An 18,796-nucleotide genomic window follows, 5' to 3' on the forward strand; every position below is an offset into this window, starting at 1 on the left:
CGTCACTGCTAGGTGTGATTAAGCTTATGTACAATGGTAGGCTTTTCTAATCCTGCTTGGGTTTCTATGACCCAGGGTCCAGGGAACTGTCCAGCCACAGCTTCCTATGGTTATAAGGTGACACTTATGCATTTCCTTTTGCTACACTTATTGGCGATTCCAATGAAATCCCCTGGGACTGAGTTTTTGGGAGAGGACTGATATTCTCAACTCAAGCAGAAGACTGCATGCCAAGGCGCTGTAATGATCGCGGATGCTCTCACGCGATGGGCATGTCTTACTGGACTCAAGAGTTTTAGTGCATAGAAGTTTGAACAAGTACAGGCAAATTCACCCCTCCCTTGCCTCCCAGTTTTGCCCTCCCCCCTTACCCTTCCCAAAAACAAAACAAAACAAAAAAACAAAATCCCAGATTCCCCACCCCCTAATGAAAAAAAGAAAAAAAGAACAAGATAACCCCCAAAGCCAGCTGATTCCTTAATTTCTTATGTACTAGGCACACTGTACATAAGTGTCTATGTCTATTTTCTCTGTCTATTTTCTCTCCTGGGCGACTATGACTTTAAACATGAATTGTAAAAGGGGAGGAGAGGCAGGCAGATGCTCAGCTGCCTGACAGCAGAGGCCTGGAAGTGTGCAGCTTAGCTCCTCTGAAGTCTGTGCTGGGGCTGGAACCTTGGGGCTATGTGAATGAGCAGCACGGGAGGGAAGGGAAAAAAAAGAAAAAAAAAGTTCTGCATTGACACTGCATTCCGTTAGTGATGGATTTAATTATCAAAATGACTAATTATTCCATTAAGGTAAGTGCTCGCTAGGTGAGACTTGCAAAATTAGAAATATAATAACTTACATGCACTACATTGCCAAGAAATTAAGACATTTATCAAGTTTACTGGGAGGATTAATGTGGCATTTTAGCTGCTGTTAGCACAAGAGACAAATTCAATTAAGGGAAAGTGAAAGGACTTCAACCATCAGCCCATACTGAGGTCCCAGCTTGGGTTGGGGGGGAGGGCAAGGGAGGAAGGCAGGAAGGCAGGAAGAGCAGAGGACAAGGAGGAGCTGCTACTCACCATGGCACCAACGCCGTAGGTGGGGGCTGGAGCAAGTGTGTGGTGGTAGGGGTCGGCAGCATAAACTCGTCCGTAACTGCAAGGGAAGGAAGAGGTGACATTGGTCCAGATGTACAGTTACACTGCAGCAGCAAGATACAGAATACCAACACTACATGGAGGGGCTGTCCTCATCCTAAAACATGAGCATCCCCTTTCACCTCAGGAGACTGAGAAGCTCAGATGGAGCGTGGTGGTCCATTTAACACAGCTGGTCATATAGATGTATTCCATACACAGTCGTGTGCAATTTAATGATGATGACCCATTCTGAGAAGTGCATTGTTACATGATTTTGTCTTTGAAACATCCAAAATTACATTTACACAAACCATGAAAACCTTGTTCAAATCTCAGCGGACCGCTACATAGATGTGGCATGTAACTGTGCATGTGTGTGCACACACACATGCACACACACACTCACATTCTCTCTCACTGTGGTGTAGCTACTTCAGAGTTTGAGGCAGGCAGGAAGCAACCACTAGAGAGATTAGTCTTGAGAATTCCAGTTTCCTAGACAGAATTTAATGCTGAAGAGGAAATGAGTTGATGTCTTTGCATCTGATTTGACTGTCTCCGAGCAAATGAGCTCAGGCACATCAGAAAGGGTTCAGTGATCTGCCTGCGCAACTACTGTCTGATGCTTCAGATTGCCAAGGAACAGCTGTACTTAGATGAGAAACTGTGAAGGGTCTGTGGGCCCCTGAGTCCCACTCAGAAATCATAGCCTGGTTTGGCTTTGATCTTAGCATCGAAGCAGCTCATGTCTCCTTGGCCCAGTTTTTAAGATAGGAACATTTGGAGCAGTGTGTTTTAGTCCTGCTTCCTGAACTTTTGTTGTTTCTTCTATCTTTACTGTCTTTCTTCCTCACCTACTGTGCTGTAAAGGGCTGGCATTGGAATGAAAATGAACAAGGGGTGGAAACCAAGTGTATTGGTTGTCCAGTAACTTTCTAGTTTACTTCATGGGTTGTAGATTACATGGCAGATGGAACTGGAGCAGACCTTTGATCCTCCCCAGGCAATGTGCACAGTTGATCCATAATACCACATGTCCTTGTTTGTTTGACACCCATCTCCAGATACCTTTCCAGAGATGCTTTGATCAGTGAGATTTTGATACTGATCAATGCACAACTGCAAACTTAGAAAAGGATTCCTGGAAGGCAAGTCTAACTTGGAGACTCTAACACAAGTGATTTACGGAGAGGATACTCTCTGAAGGAGAAAGAGGCAGGCATAACAAGAAAAAAGAGGGGAGCAGGGAATGGTGAGCTGGACATTGGCTTTGCTCTGATTCTGTTGGTTGCATGATAAACCCGATCTTCCCCAAAAGGCAAGTCAGTATGCTATTTAATGCACAAGCAATACAAATGGCAGTTGAAGACTTTTCTGTTAGGTGGGAGATTAGGCACTCAGTTGAAATAGAATCCTTTAGGAGAAAGCCAGGCGCTAGAGCTTGGGTGGGCATGGCTAAACTATCTTAGCAAACAATGCTTACAGCAACTGGAGGATGTAAGAAATAGGATGTCCCAGCCCCACATATTGGTATCTCTGCATTTTCAATGGCTTTTGACTTCGACTTTTTTTTTTTAGAATGAATGGATTTATTTATACTATCAACCAGACGAAACTCATTGCTGTGCCCTTGAAATGCTAGCTGATTGCACTTAATTCCATTCTTTTTTTTTTCCCATATTCTCCTTCTAATCATGTTTCTCAGAGTCTATTAAAAGCAGAAGTTGACCCAAGACACAGTGCCAGGACTCATTCAGGTCTAGTGGCAAGTCTAGTAGTAGATGGTTAAGGCACCAGTTCTTGCCTTCCTGCTTTCCAAATGAGAATATATCCAGTAGGTTGACTTGGTTCACACAGTAGAGCATGGGGAGGTAAACTGAATGAAGGACGTTTTGAGTCTCAGACTCCAGATGGACAAAACAACAGATGAATCTGACTTCTCCTGGAACATCCCGTGGACCCTCTCCAACACCTGCATCCTTCCAGTTGTTTCCAATGGCAAGGAGCTGAAATCTCCTAGGCTAATCTCCAGCACCCAGCCCGGGCTCGCTGAGCCTCAGCAGTGCTGCTGCAATGAATCCTGTTCAGATGCACACTTTCCTCTGAAATTAACAAGTGGACAGATTGTGTTCCCTTTTCTTTTCCTCAAACACCTTTGTGTCTCTTTACTCATTAGAAATACAAGTTTGATCAGAGAGCCCACTTCCTGCAAGGAGTAGTAGATGCAAGGTCAAGGCATCAGGATATGCTAACATGACAATGGCATTTGGTTTTACTCTATCGATTTCGGTTGTTTGTTAACATTTCACCTGGCAACTTTGGTTACTTTAACAGAAGAAATGCAGAGGAATCCCAGGGCAGTATGTGAAGCAGCAGCTCACAGAGTTTTGCAAAGGGAGTGTGAAGATGGGAGTTTAGGACAATTTGTTTTTAATTTTGAGAATAGATTTACTGGGGCAATAATGTCCACTCCGGGCTGGGGAAATAGCTGAGTTGTTCAAGGGCTTGTTTTGCAAATATGAGGACCTGAGTTAGAGCTCCCAAAACCATGTTTTAAAAAATGGTAGGTATGATGGCACTGAAGAGATAGATTCTGGTGGGTCCCTGGCCAGCCAGCTTAAATTACTTGACAAGTTCCAGGTCAGTAAAAAAAAAAAAATCATGAAAAAACAAAATAAGTGTGTAATATCCTGGGGACGAACACCTGAGGTTGTCCTCTGGCCTCCTTTACACAGGCTCTTGTGTGCACATGTGTGCACATATACATAAGAGTCCACTTGTCATGAGACCTGTGAATGAACTGAATGAAAGCACAGCTTCAACCTTTTAGTCCTCTCTAATTATTTTAGTATTCTAATACTGGGCATAGCTTCAACCTTTGCAAAGAATCCAAGGAAACATTTTGGCAAAACTCTCTTCCAAGACAGAGGAAAATACAGCAGCCCCAAATGGTTCCTCCCAAATAAGAAGGCTCTTGTTTCCTCAGGGTGACCTCTACCTTCAGAATGCCATGGTTTTATGATGATTAATAAATTTCATTTCCACCAACGAAAAGGGACCATGTCAGCTCTAACAGAGAGCAAGGAAGCTTCTTTTCAAATGCTAATTTCTGAACACGCCCTTGTGTGACAGGACAATTTAGACACAAGGTTATTAGGGAACATGGGGACTTGAGCAGTTCTTCAGCAAACATGCCATGCACATAGATACCCAATGTCCTCAGAGCTGGGTAAGCACAGGATGAACAAAAAGAAGCAGTTCCCAGGGACCTTCACAAGAGTGAGGGCAACATGTCTTATGACTGCCATGTTAGGTTCTGACCTGGATGGAATGAGGTTATCTTCTACATCACCATTTCTGGTAAAACTGGACAAGGACATATTCAGACCATGAGGCTCTCCTGGCCCCAATTCCAAGAAACCAGCAATCTTGAAAAAATATGAAGTATGTTTACTATACTCTGTATACACTATCAGGACAGAAGACTCCCAATCAAACTCAGCAACCTTTGCCCAACTCTAATCCTTTCAAATCAAAAAGCCATTTACAGTTCTCAAATTCACATAACCTGTGCATCCATTCTTTGGTTTTAATTCATCCATCCATTTCTCTAATTCAATGTACGTCTGTATGAATTTTATTTCATTATTCTTCTGCTAAATCCCACCCCTCCCCAACAGTTTTTCATGGGTTCTGGAATCATATCCTCTATTCCTCTTTTGGCCCATAATTTCTTCCCATGTAGCCCAACGTCTCTGTGTCCTAGGCATTCATGTCTCATTGACAGTCCTTAAACACAGGCAAACTCAGCTCAGTACCTGACCATTCATACTTCTTCCCCTTTAACCATTTTCTTTATAAAGTTTATGTTTTGGATTAAATATCCAAATGGCACATCCTCTTCCAACCACCCTTTCTGAAGCCTACTTTCCAGCCCTTTCTACCCTTCATGCTATATGGCGCATCTCTGATAATTTCATTTACTTTTCTACACAGTTGTTCACCTTTTCCCCTCATGGTAAGAAAGGCACATAAGGCTGAGGCTGTGTCTGCTCTGTGGACATGGGCTGCTTGTATGAGGAAGAGTGAAGAGGAGGAGAAAAATCAAGATTTTAAAGATGCTTAAACCCATATTATGTTTTTTTTTTCTTAATTTTAATATATATCGTGTGTGTTTACTATTATCATTCTTTATATTATTATCTTAAGTCCAGGGTCACTCACTGAAATATTCTGGTTTGGCTGGCTGACCAATGAATTCTAGGAATCTGTCTTTTTGACTCCCCAGCTCCCTAGTGTAGGGGGTTACAGACACATTCAGCCATGTCTACTATTTTACATGTGTGCTTGGGATTTAAACGCAGGTCCCCACAAGTACAGAACAGCACTCTTCCCATTCAGCTAGTTCCCCAGAACCACACTGTATATCCTATCAGTAGCCAGATTCTTTAGGATATATTTGCTGAACATTCTCCTTAGCCGCTGACAGACATTCAAAACTCTTCAGGATACCAAAAAATAAAAATATAATCTGGGGACTCTTGAAATGTAATGTGGAGCATTGCAGCCCTGCTGTATTACAGACACTAGACAAATAGTCACAAAGTCTAAATCTTTGTAAGAAAGAAGAACATGAGATAATGAATGCCTCCTTGGTTGGCTGCACATCATGTTTTGTAGCCATAAGGCCTCAAGTTAAAACAGAGAGGCAACATGAAATCCTTAGAGAGAAAGTCAAGGATCTCCATATCCTAGTTCTGTCTTTCTACTGTCCTCGTTCTTCTAAGTCAGATAAGACTACTCTTTCTCAGATCCACATCCTTCCCACTCCAAAATAGTGTGCTTTTATCTGAGCTCTGCCAAATTTGCACGTGAAATGTACAAGAACCAACTTGATACACTTTTAAATCATCCACAGAGAATGGAGAACACTAGGACGCAAGGCTTCTTACACAGAATTGCACAAGCTGGCCTGTCAATACTGCCCACTTGCACTTTTGATTTCAGAGGCAGCTGAAAGATTCTATTCTAATACACTCACAGGTACTTCTAGCAACCAACTTATGACTGCTGTGGAATACCGATCTCCCTAATTTAGAGGTTACAGCTGTAGCTTCAATTACTGTACTTGAACTCAAGGTTACATTACAGTGAAGTGAATGATTCTTCTATCTGTTGAATGGGAAACAGGAACTTGTATTTTTATTTGTATGCATATGTATGTGCAGTGTGTGTGTGTGTGTGTTCATGTGTATTTGTATTTTGTGTGTACGTAATGCCAGAGGTACATAAATGCCAGATGTTAGTACTTCATGTACAAGTGAGGCTAGAGGTTAAACTAAGGTGTCTCCTTTGATTGATTTACATTTTATTTATTGAGGCAGGATCTCTTGCTGACCCTGAGAGCTTGCAAATTTGGCTAGTCAAGCTAACCAGCTTGCTCGTGCCTGGCTGCCACACCACACGGCTTCTATGTGAATGCTGGAGGATTCTTTGTGCCATGTTCACACTTGCATGGAAAGGTTTTATCCAACCAGCCATCTTCCCAGTCCTGAATCCATGTATTTTAAAAAATGTTTTCCCAGTCCTACTGAGACATATAAATAGTACTTATTGTTAATGCTTTCAAAAATCTAGATAGGACAAGCAGAGTGCTAATGGAATCCGATGTGCCTATGTGGGTAGATCAAGAGGGGTTACGGCAATCTCACAGTTTTCTTCTAAGGATATAGTAAGTAATTAATTTCACTCCTTTTCAATTAAGAGTCTTTTGTGATCTCTTCTGCATCACCTTCCCACATCTGGGAGAATCCCTGTGGGGCAGAAAGGTGGGTGAAACCTACTTCCCTCTGAGATGAAGTTTTCAAAATGGTGTGGCCTTCCTAGCCAGTCTGATTGTGTCATCAAAGAGTTTAACAAGCTTCTTGGCCCATCACAGTGCCCATTCTTGATGACACTCTCTGAGGCAGTCAGGAGGGAGGAGGTGGAGACTTAAACTGTGCAGAAGACCTTTTTATTCCACCCAGACATTCTTCCTATTAGATAACTCTCATCTGATGAATTTCAAGGGCTTTGCAAAATGAAGAGAGAAATAGTAAAAAGAAAGCTCGCTGGCCTGCTTCATCACCACCAGAATGCATTGTTGAGTTGTAACTCCCTTCTATGCAGAGGATAACACAGCATGAACCTGTGATCCTGCTTGGCTGGGCCACACCCTCTGCTCTTCCCAGGGACTGGAAGGGGGAAGGGAGCTATAGGCAGCATGGCTCTCTTAGAGAAAAAAGCAAAGCACTCAGAAGGCATGTGGCCTTTGGGGTTGTCTGTTTCCTGTATCCAGTGTTACTTCCTTCCTTTACTCGGTCATCATCCATTCACTTTCCAGAATAAGAGTTGGGAACATTATTATTTTTAATTCAACCAGTAACTAGTTCTCACTTTAAAAAAACAGGCAAGCAAAGGGGACACTACCACCAAACAGAGTAAGATCTTACAGATTTAAACATGGCGGTATCTTGTCAGAAAGCCTTTGTAATCCTTTAAGGAAGTTGGACTTCATGTCCCTGTAAAATCATATAGAATCATTTTCCTGTCCTCTAGGTACAGTTTTAATACCTTGCATTAGTCTGAATCTCACTGGGGCAGGTGTGAAATAAAAACCTTGATTCTAGATTTACCATGCAGAACAACAGCCAGCCATTTAGGAAGACACAATAAGTCCCACTTTGGGCCTTGTAGTATGTTACTGTGAAAGGAATGCCTCATCTGATAAGAAGAGACACAGAAACACTCAAGACAACCTCTTAGAAACCCTCTTTCTAAAGAGAGGGTTTTTATTAACACCACTGTAATAAAAGTTAGTAGAAATTTCCCATCATGCTTTGAAATCACCAGGGCATCTCAACAGCAGCATAAGATACACAAACAACTGTTTGTCTCCTTCATCAGCTCTGTGATCTGATAATCTCCCTCTGAGAAGTAGAGAGGTGTGGTAGCTAAGGATCCTTGGACTCAGCTCATAATCTTTGTCATCATGCTCCCGTGCTATATTCCTTTTCTAAGTAAAGGCAGAAATCATGACAGTGCAGGGCTTCAAAGTATAATAAAGATGAGAGGAGGGTGTAAGGTACCAAACAGGCATCAGTTACTGGCTGAGAATGTTGTAGATGATGTCTTCTGCCTCTTGGACATGGGATGGGGCACACAGGTGAGAGCTCTTCCTGGGTTGGGATATTGATCTCCCTTATGCTTATGTAAGCAGATCAGAGGCTGGCAGATGTAACAAGAATAGTGAGAAGGACTTAGGTTCTGGCTCAGAACCTCAAGTTATTTTCTTCTACCCTAACAACAACAACACACACACATGCACAATGCTTTACTTAGAAGAAACTCATTAAAACATGAGGTTGAGGGAGGGCATCATACCAACAAATTGTTTCTCTAAATAATCCAGTTTCAAAGAAATGGAACAACAGTCACAAATATGAGTACTACATATTGTTTGAAACTCCCTTCTGGTGACAGTTGGAAATACAGTTTTGTTTATATTTATCTCAATATATTTAAAGTACAATCACTTTTACAATTATTAATGGAATGGCTTGTACAGCAATAAAAGCCCACATGCTTATGAATTCTACTGTATTCTTTAGACTTAGAAATACAGATGAGCCAACCAGAGCTTGGGCCTCAAAGTCAAGATAGTAGAAGAGCCATATCCAGAAAACACTCCAGTATTGGCCTCACGATGACTAGAAAGACTTCCCAGGTGTGTGCTTCGCTCTGCTATGAAACTGCTTGGGAGAATGGTGCTGGAATTCTGAGACTCAGGTTCTTCCTCTGGACCCAGGAATCTAATGCCCAGAGTTAAGGGGTGGGTGGGTGTCTGAATGGCCTTAGTGTCAGAAGTAAGTCTCACGCTCTGAATTTAATAATGATACTTCTTTCCTAAGTTTTCACTGCTGTCACCTTCTTCCACTTAGGCAAATTCAGAGTAATCTATATATCCCTAATTTTACCACGTAAATGGATAAGGACATTTACTTTTATGAGTACATTTTATTGTTATTGCATGCCACAAGCCTGGAACAGTGCCTCACACACAGTAAGCTTGCAATAAACGAGATTATTATTTTTACTAAGTACCTTTGCTTACATGTTCCCTCTGCACCTGGTACTTCTAGCAAAATGCACATCACACTCCACTGGAAACAACACCAATTAACCACAAATCAGTTTTCTCTGTGACAACTTTGCTGAGCCATCAGAACACTCCGATGCAGGGAGGACAATTAGAGGGAACTTGCTGCAGGATCCATTAGAGGAATGACCAATTTAGCGATTTCTTCTAAATATTAGCTGAAAGTTTATTGCAGGTGTGTGCATGCATGCAGGCTCAGTGGGGAATAAAGGAAGGAAACAGCGCTCATTCCCAGCCTGGTGCCGTGGATGTGCCAAATATTGCTTCTTTATTTAAGAGACATGCTTCACAGTGGATGATTCCAACAGCTTTTGCTATTTTCACTTATTTATTTATTTTTTTACAGACACCTCCTTACGCCTGGTTGGGTATCATAAGCATTGGGCCTTGGACCAGCTTTTCTAGGGCTTGGAAAGCAGGTGTTCTTGATTATGCTGCAAGAACTTCACTGACTGAGCCCTTTCAATAGCCCCTATTATGGGAAAAGTGTGTGTGTGTGTGTGTGTGTGTGTGTGTGTGCACTCATATATTCATACATATATACATACACACACACACACACACACACATATATATATATATATATATATATATATATCTCATTACATGCTAGCACACAGAACTCACTTGATAACAGCAAGTTACTGATGCATCCTGTATAATTAAGCAGAACCCACAAAAGAGATAGCTGTTACAGAGGCTAAGGGCTCAGTGTCACCCTCTACACTAGGAGAGAACCCTCAAACCACACTTGAGGAAGAGGGGGGTTGTGATGGTCAACATTGATTGTCAAGATGACAAGGTCTCGCATCTTCTTGCAGCCAAGTCTCTGGCACATCCTTGAGGGAGATTCTATATTGGTATGCTCAAGGAGGGAAGATCCACACTGAATGTTGGTGGCCCCATCCTGTGGGATGGAATCCTAGACTCAATAAAAAGAAGAAAGCATTTCTCCTACTCTTCTTCCTGAATTTAGATGCAATGTGACCAATGACCTCAAAATCCTGCTGCTGTGCCTTCACCACCATGGCTAGACCCTCAAGCTGTGAGCCAAAATGAAAGCCCCCTTTTCTTAAGCCTCTTCGGTCAGTCATTTTGTCCTGACAATAAGAAAAGTGACTGTAACACAGGAGTCACATTCAATATGGACTGCACTTGTGTTTGCTAACCACAGCAGCATGCCCTGCTTATTCTCCCAGGAAGTATTATTCAAAAACAACTACTTCCCAAGATTTCATGGCCAAGAGTCACTGTAGTCTGTCATCACACTTTCAAGGGCCTCTGTGGAGGCTTTTTTTCTTTCTTCTGTTCTCATCATGTAACTTTCTGGCCTCTATCATGGCCAAGAGTCACTAAAGGGTCACTTTCAAGGGTCTCCACGGAGGCTTTTTTTCATTCTCTTCTCATCATATAACTTTCTGGTGAATCCTCCAATGGTTATGGAAAATGCCAAATGGTTTCAACAGCCTCCTAGTCTTAACTTGTCTGAGCCACCTTTGTGAGCTCCTGCTATTGCCCTGATATCTCTAACATACACACTTGTTCTCACCACCCTGGATATTTTGCTCCTCAAACAGTAAGCGTGCCCAGTTGCAAAGCCTTTGCACTGGTTGTATGTTCAGCCTGATGAACTCTCAACTGGAAAATTTGGTGTGACAATTAGTTTCAACTCTCAACTTGCCACAACTTAGATTCTTATGAGAGAAGGAGAGAAGAGTCTTCATTGATTTTCTTTATCAGGTTGCCCTATGGGCATGTTTATGGGGGATATTTTGACTGTTAATAGATAGAGCTGGACCCAGCCCATTGTGGACAGTACCATTACCTGATAAGGGGATCCTGGCCTACCCAGGACTGAAGCAAGCTATATGAGAGCAAGTGCATAGCATGTATCCTTCTTGCTCCTGATAATGGAGTGATGTGTCAGGATGCTTGAGTTCCTGCCTTGGCATCTTCTAGGTGAAAGACTGTAGCTTAGAACCACAAACAGAAGTAATCCTTTCTACTCCTAGGGTGACTTCTATTGTTTGTTTGATTGTTTTTATCACTGTCCTAGAGATGAAACAGTTGGTTCATTCCTTGATTAGATTCAGGTGTTCTCTCAGGGTCTCCATAGTGTAGAAAGCATCTCTGATCATGGTAGCTAAAGCTACATGACACCTGAAAGTCCCTCTCCCGCATTGGTTTTTGATTAATTGGAGATGTTCTGACTATATCGTTTTTATTTGCATTTATTGGATTTTAATTGTTGTTCTGTGTGCATGCATGTGTATGCATATGTATAGGTATACATGTGCTATGGCAGGCAAGTGGAGCTCAGAAGGCAGCTTTGAGGACTTGGTTCACTCCTACCATGCAGGCTCTGGAAATCAAATTCAAGTTGTCAGGTTTGATGGCAAGAACCTCATCCACTGGCTCATCCACTGAGCTATCTCACTATCTCCAGCCTAACTTTATATACAAGTATATCCTATGATTCTTCATCTATGTGAAGATTTGGGATATACTCTACACTAGAATGGAAGTCTGTCTGAAGATAGCTTATCCTGATTTATTCAATGCTGTGACTTCAGGATGGAGATGTATCCCCAGCATGTGACAGCAGCTCTGTAGCAACTAACAGACTTGAATGAATTCCAACCATAAAGTAACTTGATTTTTCAGTAGCCCCTATTCTCACAAAAGATCCATCTTGTTCCTGTACAATCACTAGTTCATCCTGAAACTGCTCTAGTAAATCACAGAGCCATGTGTGGGGTGGAGAGGGAAGGGGTTCCTAGGAGGAAAAATCATGTCCTCCACCCTTTCCAGCCTTTGCACCTCTTGTAGACTCCAATCTATGAAAAGTTCTTGATGTTATACGTTAATAGATGGTTCAAATGGGCTAGGTAAGTGCAACAGTTAGCCTTTTACCCTGTTGTTAAAAGGACAGTTTCTATTTGTTCCTTCCAGAATATGCCCTACCCAGAGGAAAATTGACCAACCCAAATACTGAAAATGTAGAATCACTGAGGAAGAAAATTGATGTTCCCACAACACAAACAGACTCACAGACAACAAATGTGAATGAGCAACTACTCCACACAGCTAGCAAAAGAGAGTCAACGTAAGGGCATCCTCTGCAAAATATGCCAATAGAAAACATCCCTCTGTGTTGGGCTCACAGATCATGACCTGCCTCTGCTGATGTTTAGTGATCATCTCATCACCACCAAGTCACAAAAAGACTGTGTGCTCATATCTCCCACGACTTGCAGACTTTTCCAAGGACCAATCCTTCTAAATTTTTTTTCAAAATCCAGCAAGCTCTACAAGATTTTAAGAATCTTGATTCTTCTTCTTCTTCTTCTTCTTCTTCTTCTTCTTCTTCTTCTTCTTCTTCTTCTTCTTCTTCTTCTTCTTCTTCTTCTTCTTCTTTTTAATTCTATGTGGGGACGTGAGCCCAGAGGTTTATTCCTACCACACATGTTTTCTACCACCAAGCTCATCCTCAGCCCAACTCACTGATACTTCTCTCCTCTTAAAAAAAGCAATGTGCTTGGTGTCATGCCCTGGTTGCTTCTAGATACCAGGATACAATATCTCTGCCCTCTGTGGTGTTTCTCTGACAAGCAAGTGGGCTGTGTAATCCAGTAGGTGCACAGGGATTTTGCAATTTGCAAGTGGAGAGTCCCAAGATGACATTAATTTCACTGTAGTTCTGACTTCTTGTTTTGACTCTGTATGGGAAGGAGGCTAACTGCAAGGGAATCTGATTGATATGGTTATTTTTTCTTCTCCCTGCTTGATTCAAAACCTCTGGTTCAAATGAGACCTTATGACACACACATTATTAATATGGCCATCAGAGGAATAGTGGTATCTTTGAAATGTGGTTCATAGCAATCAATTCATCAATAATTTACTGGGTCCCCCTCCCTAGAGAAGACAAGACGGGGGCAAGCCAGGGTGTGCTCAGGCAAGCATTATGTGTTGCTTTTTCATAGAAGGTTGCATGAGGACCAATTGTTAACAGAACAGTGTTTGTCCAGTCTATCTTTTATGTTACCAGTTTTCAGTTTTTAATCTATGATGTCAAAATAGAGCCTGAGACACACTGGAACACACATGAAGTTTAGCAGGGAGGGCAGAAAGTCTGCAACAAGTGAATCCACATGTTAAACCACCATTCCTCCCAACTCAGCTGTCTTCCTATCCTATCTCCTTTTCCTTAGTATACTCTGGGAATGTTAGGTTATTCTTGTGTCTCCAGAACTTATTTCTGACTCTGCCACTCTCAGAAATGCAATTAACAGTCTACCTTCCAGTGTAAGGCATTAATGTAGAGTTAGTTATGGCACATCTCTGAGAGAAGCCTGAATATTTGAACCTAGAGAGAAGGGGAGGAGAGATCAGCAGCATTAGCAAAGGAGCTTTATGGAAATGTAGCAAGCAGTTGCTTTAGAAAATGAGCTTGTGTAACTCTTGGAGCAAAACCTCAACCCATTAACAATGCAGAGAATGACTTTATAAAGGACCCAGATGTGGAGACCTGTGTGGCACTGCCAGAAGCCTGTTCCTAGCTCTGTCCTTCAGTTCATTAATTCTCTCTAAAGACTCTGAATAGAGCTTGAAATGTTATTAGTAATGTTCACCTTTGTTTACTACTCCATTGATAAAAAGTGACTGGTAACAGATGCATGCTCTGTGCATAAGGCTGGTGTGCTTTCTTACATCTGGGGCATGTTGTTATATCCACTTTCCTTCGTCAAAAGCATCCATTGGCAAGACTGTCTAGTGAGTATCTGAGGTAGTTTAGGCTTTAGTTATCCCCTAACACATACAAGAACACATACACACACAGCAGAGAGTGAGAGAAAGAGAACGTGAGAAAGAGAGAGAGAGAATAAAGATAGTCTAATATTCATTAAGGCACTATCTAGGCACTTAATCCAGTAATCCCAAATTAAATTGCTGTGAACCACATCAACGTGAAATGACAAAGGTTGTTTTGATGGACGTATCATGCAACTAGACAATTTCTATTCACCAATGGCCTGATTTTGAACACAAAATAAACCTTCCTTTCTCTAAGTACTGATACTTGAGAATATGTGTTGAAGAAAAGGAAATGGAGGATCTTTAGCTAATGGACAGAAGATCCCCTTCTTATAAGACAGAAGTAATTATATTTCCTAATGCCACTGGCTTTATGGATGCAGTCTCTTATGGCCAATCATATTTTATAAAGATACCAAATAATTTTCATTTCAATGTCTATGAACCTAGATACAATCTGTCAAAAAGGACGAGAGTCGCGTCATGTTCCTAAGCTCCCTTTGTCAGTATTTTATTATAAGAATATTGCTTAATCCATGAGTTTGTTTGCGCATTTGTTCACCACAAAGCTTACTCTTCTGAACCAGGTATTATTAAAATCAGAAATACAAACATCAGAGTTAGCAAAACGCCTCATGTATTTTTAATATGTTAGCCTAAAATCTTCAGCTACACTCAAAAGTATATGGTCTCTTTCTCTCTTTATAAGAACTAAATTTTCTACAGTGACAAACTGCAGCATGTGAAGAAGATAAAAAGGAAAAAAAAGGATATTGAGACTCAGATGGGACCATCAGGAAGTAGGAATGTCTGTTACCTGCAGAGGTGTTACAAGAAATTTCATCTGTTGCAACGAAGACGAACTGATTTCTGGAAGAGAAGATAAAATTCACAATACTGCTCGCTCAGGGGGAAACGTGCTCTCTGGCAATTGGTTCCATGTGCACAGGTGAAGGGTGGGGAGGGGGCTGCGTCTGCATGGGTGTGGCAAGGAAATGTGCTGATGGACCGTGGACTTGGAAAGCTTGGAAAGATCACAAAACAGGCATGCGGGACCACTTAAATGAAATCATGAGGGCATTGGGATGTGGGCGTGTTCAAGCTATTGTGCCAGGGTATTAATACTGCGTGTTACCAAAGCATGCCAGGGTACATGGCTAAGTCCAAGCTATTTCAAGTTGTGCTTACACAAGTTTTTAATGCTAAATATATACTACAACTGTTTAAAAGTAAAGACTATTATTAGTAAAAGAGTGTACCAGGACTAACTAGGAATACCATAAAACTCCATACATTGATATACTATTTAAAACTGTTTTTAAAAAGCAACAACAACAAAAAAAATACTTTCATTACAGAAGAGCACATTATATGAAATTAGGTTATGGAAAAAAAACTCACCAACTGAAAGAACCCCTATCTTTCTATATTATTCTTTGTTTAAGGGAGACATCTGATGTCATTATGCACATATGGGGGGGTCAGAGGACAACCTCGGTATTGGTTTTTGCTATCTTCCTTGTTTGAGACAGCATCTCCTGTTATTTCCAGCTGTGTACACTTGGCTAGTTGGCCTGTGGGCTTCCAAGGATTCTCCTGCCTCTGCCTTCTCTTGAATGGCAGGAGTGTTGTAAGTATAGCCACACACAACTGTGTCTGGCTTTAAGTGGGTCCTCAAAAGAATCTGCACTCAGATCCTAACAATTGCACATCAAATGCTTCAACCACAAAGCCATCTCCCCACCTCTCTCAATTTATTTTGTAATGATGCATATTGGAGAGAAAAATTTAAATAATAGAAAATGCTGGTTCACATTGGTTTACTAAATCTAGAAAGATGATAAAACTCTCTCAAGGTATTTTCAATGGTGGCCATTCCACAATGTAAGCATTTTGAATGCAGAGGTACTGTAGATTTCCCTAGAAATGCAAATATCAATACCCTGCTGATTAGAATGGCTCATTGAGATTGGCTAAGGTCTTAAATGCCTTAAAAGTCCCCAAAGAGGCGCTGGGTTCTCATTTGTTAGATTTTTACTGTGCATAAGGATCAAGAACCTAGATAAATGCATTTACAAGGAAGTCTTAACATGAATGCTTTTGTTCCAGTGTTTCAAAAAACATCCAGCAATTGAGCATTTCATAAAACATCAAAAGAGTTTTGCTGTTGCAAGAGGTGTACCTCTGAATATAAACAGAGATACCTCTAGAATATTCCCTGGAACTTAACATTCAGTTGAAAATTCTAGTTGTTTCTAAACCAATAAAATCCTAACAAAATTATACACACTCTGAGAATACTGTCTTCTATAAATCAAAAGACAAAACTAAGTTCATTTATCCTCTATCTTAAAACAATAAAAGTAAGTTTTGTTGTTTGCTACATTTTTATTATGACCAAAACTTTTTAAAATTTAGAAACTATTGGGTTTCAGATACCCTAGTTTTGATGAGTACAATTGATATATCTGAAAATGAAAGAGATATGTAGTATAGAACTTGATTTGTCTTATAAAAGGTGGTGAGATTTGGCATGCCTAACCTGCAGGTAGAGTATTCCCAGCATGCGTCAGACAAGCACTTAAAAGGACCTCTGTTCACAAGGTGGCTCTAACAGGAGCTCAGCCATAACTGAGCATGGCAGCCTTGTTCATTCACAGGGTAGGCTCTAAGAAGAATCATTCCCATATGCATGCTAGGTGTGAGGATTATGTAAGAAATTCTGCCTGACTCATATCCCCCAATTGCATAAGGCACTGCAAACATACATTGCTTCGACATGGTTCCCTTCTAAGGAATATTCTATATAACCAATGATGACCTTGAACTGGTCCTCCTGCCTCTAATTCCAACATATTGCAATTACAGGCATATGGCCCTATACCTAGTTTTATGTAGTGTTAGGGATTTAATCCAGGGTTTCATGTATGGTAAGCAAACATTCTGCCAACTGAGCTGCCACCCCAACTCCTAGGTTGCTAGGTAGAGTGAGCTGGGATGATTGAAAGCAACCGACACAGATGTTAAATGGTTATTGAAAGAATAGAGAAAACTAGTAAAATTAAACCCAGAGGTATTATTGTAAAGTAATTAGATCTTAAGTTTTCCAGAATTTTATGCAATATGATTCTGCTTTTAAGAGTGCTCTTTGGGCATCATGAGTTTTAACTCTTAAAATGCTATATTTTTCTGTTCTTCTTCTCTCTTTGCCTCCCATGCCTCTTTTCTTTCTCTTTTTCTTCTTCCTCCTTTCCTTCTTCCTTCCATCCTTCTTTCCTTTTACTCCCTTCCTTCTCCCTTCTACCTCTTCTACCATCCACCATTGCTTTTGGTAACCTTCCTCTATTGGACTTTCTCTTCTCATTGGGTCTTTTTGGTCAGTTGTTTGGAGGTAGAATCCTATTTCACCACACAATCTGGTCTCAAGGTAGTAGGATCAACAGATCTTCTTGCTTGGGGCTTCTGAGCAACTGGGCCTACCCTGTATCATTTTTAGAATTCTTGAGAATGTTTTGGAACAAAGGAGATCATGTCTGCTCTGATAACCTACTTTCTATAAGGAATTGGTTTAGCTCACTTCTGTTAAGTAAGATGAAATCTCAAAGGTCTGACTCATTTCCAGCAGTGACAAAGAGAAGGAGATGGCACACAGTCATATAGTACCAGTAGGATTTTCAAAATGCTTTTCAAAAATGATGGCCAATTTGAGCATGAGTTCTATGCTATTCTGTTTTATTTTCAAATACACATAACCAGTCCTATTCCCTTCCAGAGAGATCCCCTATCAAATGTTAGCAAAGTGCCTTTCTACAGAGCTCATAAAATAGATGTGACCAGCCTGCACAATCACCTGCCTTCTATGTTTTTGCTTTCATTAGTTGATTATGAATAAGATCAATAGCAATGTTGCAGCAAAGCGGCTCAAGGAGTAGGTCAATGAAGTGGCCTGTAGAACAATGGTTCTGGACTTCTCAAAGGCTTCACATTGGTGTCTATCACTCTATGCTGTGCTATTTTATGAATTTTTCTACTCCTTCTACCCTGAAAGATCATTTAAAACAAATGTTCTACTTAGATGCCTTTAAATAGGCCATGTGTGGATTTGTTCTCTGAAGCCATTTATCCCACATTACCAGAGAAAGAAAAACGGAATGAAAACTGTAGCTGAAAAAGTGTTGTCCACAAACAAATTCAGAAATAATTAAATGATCTGAGCAGTGCAAGTGTGGGGGCCACCTCTCATGATAAGAAAGAAGGCTGGTGCCATGGGCTACTTCCTTATGCTAGCCATCAAATGTTTTCTTCTCTCCATAAAGACCCGTGAATCTAAACATCACTTACATCTTATTTTCAGCAAACTGCTCTGTACCTTGGTTGTAGATGACAGTGTCTGGCCATCATTCTTAACCTTGGATAAACATGGTGGTTACCTAGGGAACTTCTGATATTTCTGGTAACCAAGTTATACCCAAGTTAGACTGAATGAGTATCTTTGTGGATGGAGCTCAAGCTTAGACTGTTTCCTCTTAAATTTCACATGCACTGAAGTTTGAGTTCTACTTGTCTATTTGAATGGTTTGTTGAATGGTTTGAGCTTGAATGATCCAGTGGGAGAGTTTGGGGTAGTGCTACTCACTGGCTCTCTTCT

General features: G+C 41.0%; 1 long non-coding RNA gene across 1 annotated transcript; it reads right to left on the reverse strand.

Moving 5' to 3' along the window:
• Window positions 1-413: 413 nt before the first annotated feature.
• On the reverse strand, window positions 414-15,021 carry LOC129683098 (uncharacterized). Its single transcript, XR_008721108.1, has 3 exons — window positions 14,966-15,021; window positions 1,074-1,149; window positions 414-682 (listed from the first exon to the last, which is right to left on the reverse strand). It is a non-coding gene; the product is annotated as an uncharacterized LOC129683098 (long non-coding RNA).
• Window positions 15,022-18,796: the final 3,775 nt, after the last annotated feature.

The sequence above is a fragment of the Psammomys obesus genome, unplaced genomic scaffold (genome assembly GCF_907164565.1).
Source record: "Psammomys obesus unplaced genomic scaffold, mPsaObe1.curated_primary_1811, whole genome shotgun sequence".
Lineage (NCBI taxonomy): Eukaryota > Metazoa > Chordata > Mammalia > Rodentia > Muridae > Psammomys > Psammomys obesus.